The sequence below is a fragment of the Lycium barbarum genome, chromosome 4 (assembly GCF_019175385.1).
Source record: "Lycium barbarum isolate Lr01 chromosome 4, ASM1917538v2, whole genome shotgun sequence".
Classification (NCBI taxonomy): Eukaryota; Viridiplantae; Streptophyta; class Magnoliopsida; order Solanales; family Solanaceae; genus Lycium; species Lycium barbarum.
Genome location: NC_083340.1, coordinates 17,104,831 through 17,109,356, shown reverse-complemented (window position 1 = coordinate 17,109,356; position 4,526 = coordinate 17,104,831). Strand labels below are relative to the sequence as shown.

At 34.3% G+C, this 4,526-nt stretch overlaps 1 pseudogene; it reads left to right on the top strand.

Annotated features, from left to right (window-relative positions):
• The first annotated feature begins 271 nt into the window (after window positions 1-271).
• Window positions 272-4,318, top strand: LOC132635413 (mechanosensitive ion channel protein 4-like; annotated as a pseudogene).
• Window positions 4,319-4,526: the final 208 nt, after the last annotated feature.

The following is a 4,526-nucleotide window of genomic DNA, read 5'->3' as shown; positions in this document are numbered from 1 at the left end:
TTAAAAAAAAATCAATGCTAAGAACCTTATTGATTAAACTCATAATATTAAATCTTGGATCGGGTATTAATTATGAGGAAAAGAAAATTAAAACCCAACATTGTAATGAAGCATGTGTTTTATTTTGGAAAGTAAAAAATGAAACCAAACATTATATAAAATAATGTACGATTTCACGTGCCGATTAGCTTCTCCATATCTTCAACCAAACATCATGATCACCTTGATATTTGATGACACTTTCACATTCTATATAAGGACAATTGATAGGTTGATGAAATTTAACCAAGTAGCTCCCAAAAAAAAAAATGGAGAAATTACCAGCCTCTGATCATGTGATTCAGTTCATGGACGAACAAGATCACACGAAGAGTATCGATGATGCTAACAACATGGCAGAAACAAAACTTACCCAAAATCCTTCAAAATTTCAAACAATACGTCGCCTTACTTTCTCAAAACCAAAAGCTCGAGTCTTTGAGTTCAATAGTAGTGTTCCGATCTTCAAAAAGTCTATAAATTCAGACGACGAATCTGATGAGTCGTTAAAGCCCTCGTGTGAAAAGGATGAAGATAGTGATGATGAATATGATCAAGAACATGGAAAAGATGATCAAGAAGGAATATTTGGGATTAAAGAAGAGTGCAAAAAGAAAAAGGAGAAAAATTCCTTTTAGGCTTTTGTTTGACTGGTTACTTTTGTTACTCACAACATCTTGTGTAATATGTGCTCTCACAATTTCACCTCTTAGGAAAAATCCCTTATGGGGGCTTGACTTGTGGAAATGGTGCATGCTGATTCTTGTCATTTTCAGTGGTCGCCTTATTTCAAGTTTGGTCATTCGATTCCTAGTCTTCCTCATTGAGAGAAACTTCATGCTTCGTGAAAAGGTCTTATATTTTTTCTATGGTCTTAGAAAAAGATTCCAAAATTGTGTTTGGTTAGGTCTTGTCCTTTTTTCATTGAATTGCTTGTTCAGCTCAAAGCTCAACAAATAAAACAAGATGCTAACAAAATTACGCGAAGCTTTACTGGCCTTACTCATTGCTGCAACGATCTGACCCGTAAAGATTATTCTGGTCAAAGTTTTAGCCTCCTCCTTTTTCGTTGCGACTTAGTTTGATCGTATGAAAGAAAGTGTGTTCCATCACTATGTTCTAGACGCACTTTCTGGTTCGCCTGTTGATGTCAAAGAAAGGCATAATTTGAAAAAATTGAGGAAATTTTCGAAGCTAAAGAAGCTGAGCATGCAAAGCAAGTCATCAGCATGGAGTGTGAAGAGATTGGCTAATTATGTAAGGTTCTTTGGGTTGTCAACAATTTCTAAGAGGGTAGATCAGTTTGGGAACACCGCAACTGAGATTACTAGTGAAATGGAGGCTAGAAATTGTTCCAGAAAGATCTTCAAGAACGTGGCCAATCATGGTGCCAAGTAAGTCTTCTCCTCCTTTACAGAGATTTTGTGTCGCGCGCACAAACGACAATAATCAATCAATCATTGAAGGCTAACTTTTACATACTATAGTATACTACTTTTAAAAAAATTATATTTTTTCAGATTATTTAAAAATACTTTTTGAACCAAAACACTATAAATACTCAGAACAGCCTAAAGTGGCCCATTTAGTAAATAATCTTAACTTTTATTTTCTTTACAGAATTTAGCCAGTATAAATCTGTATAATATGTAGATAATCAGTATGTATATATTATACACAAATTATTCAATTAATATATACTTGTTATAGATTGACTATACACTTATACCAATTATAAAAGATTATAGCTAGGTGACCGTAAGTATTTTTAGTTGCCCAGCTAAAACCTTCAAGCTTCCCGCGTTTCTAAAAATAATTTCGTATTTTTGTTAAACATACCAAAGATTGAATGGACATCACTAATTTTGGGTCTTGCTGTTACTTGGTTGGGGAGTAAAGTAAGTTTCAACAAGCCTGGCAATATTTAAAAGCCATTAACTTTTGTTATTAGGAAGGACCACCTTTTAGCTAAGGCCAAAGCAAGTCACCTGTGATTCGATAATTTCATTTTCTCCCTTCAAACAAAAATTCTGTAACGTATAGCGATTAGCGGGGAGATGAACATGGTCACAATCCAAGCATAATTGTCGCCCTCATTAATGTTATTTTTCACCCAACTTCTTTCTGACTTAAAATATGTCCACTAGACGAAGTTTAAGATGTTTATTCAGGTGTATTATATAACTGGTATATAACTTCTAGTTTAATTAAGAGAATATCACATTAAACTTCAAAATTTCCTTATTATCTAAAGGAATTTAAATTTTGAAAAACATACCATGTTACCTTTGTAGTTTGTACTAGTTTCTTATTTTACACTCCTTAAGTTGAGTAATTTTTTTATTAAAGAAAATAGTTTATTTAAGATTTGAATTTGGATAATATATTAATTATCTATATATTCATATATTTTAATATTTTCCACGAATACTACTCCACAATAGAAAGGTCAGGTTGAGTACGTAATTAGACTCCACACAAAACCAATAATATCACATAAATCGAGAGAGAATGAATAATAGAATTCAACGAGTTATTGAAAGAAACTGATTTTTAATTTGTCAGGTACTCCTTGATAGTGACTAGTGAGTGACAATAGCAAATACTAAGAAGTTGAAGTTGACAACTGCTAGTATAATATATGGTATAATTTAAATAATGTCCCCATCATTCTTTCACACGAAGTGGAGTACATTCCACAAATTTAATTTAAATTTATAGAATTATAGGGTCAAAATCTCTGCATGGGTCGCTCTCTCAACTCTATTTAAGTTTGAACAAAATATAGTATATTGATAAACGTCCTTGTACTTATATGGAGTACGTATACATATTGGATGTAATATGATATAATTAATGAGTTGTATAACATATGGTAATTGGCTTTTGTGTTATTTTGTTAAGGTACATAGAGGAGGAAGACCTAATGAGGTTTTTGAATGGAGTAGAGATAAACATCATATTCTCACTCTTTGAAGGAGCTGTGGAGACCGGAAGGATTACCAACCCTGCCTTCAGAAATTGGGTGGTAATTATTATTCACTTTACTACAAATCACTGTTCGTTTGTAGTTGGTGGGATGAGAATAATAATTCCGGAATATCCCATGAGATTATTTTATCTTGTGTTTGGTAATGAGTATTATCCAGTATGAGGATAAATGGGGGATAATTTATCTCACATAGAAAGTGAGATAAATCTCATGGGATATTCCAACGCAAGAGAAATATCATTGTCTATCTTATCCCACCGACTCCACACCCCCTCCCCCCATCATTCCCTGCGACCCCCACACCCCCACCCCTGGCCTCCCACCAACACCCCCGATATTTTAATTCAGGATTATATAATTTCAGGATTATATTCTTTACGAAATTATTTTTTGTAATATTATAATTTTTTTTACCTTGCTAATAAACAGTAGAAGAGTCTCACATAGGGATGGCCAATCCCTTGTATGGTATTGGGAAACCCTTCCCTCATGAGCTAGTTTTTGAGGTCGAGTTAGGCCCGAGATCCATTTTTTTTACATGGTATCAGAGCATGGTTCATCTCAATTCTTGTTTCCAATGTTGGGCCCATAATGAATGAATGAGTGATCTTCTTATGTGGTTTTGGGAAAGTCTTCTCTCATGAACTAGTTTTTGAGATTGAGTTAGGTCAAAATTTATTTCTTTACCATAAACATCTGCTAAATTCTTGAATTTTTTTAATTGGATAACTGTAGGTACGCGCATACTATGAGAGGAAGTACTTGGCACACTCATTGGATGACACAAAGACGACAGTTCAACAACTTCACAAGTTAGCAAATGGGATAGTTAGTTTTGTTATACTTGTGATTTCACTTTTAGTGATGGGGCTATTGTCCACTCAAATACTAGCTCTCCTTCTATCCCAACTTGTCCTTTTGGGATTTGCTTTCCAAAACACTTGCAAGACTATCTTCGAATCCATTATCTTTGTCTTCGTCGTCCATCCTTTCGACATTGGGGATCGTTGTGTAGAGTTTAGGTATATTTAATAATTTACTTATAATATCAATTTTACTCAACACTAACAATTAACCGTCTAACAAACCGTCATGCTCTTGCATATGGATTTGGTCCCTTCAAGCTCTAACTATGTCTATTGTATATATGCAGATGATAGTTGAAGAGATGAATATATTGACGACAGTATTTCTCCGTTATGACAATGAGAAAATATACTACCCGAATGCAGTGTTGATCACAAAGCCAATAAGCAACTTCTATAGAAGCCCTGAAATGGGCGACGCTATTTCCTTTGATATTGATACCAACACTTCTATGGACACCATCATTGCCCTCAAAAAGGCCATTCAACTGTAAGAACTCCTGTGATTCCCCCCCCCCCCCCCCCCCCTTTTCTTTAATTAATAATTACTTTTCAATTATTTCGACTTTTTCATCGGGTATCGGTTACTTCTCATCAGCATAGATATGGTGTAACTATTTTCACCAAGG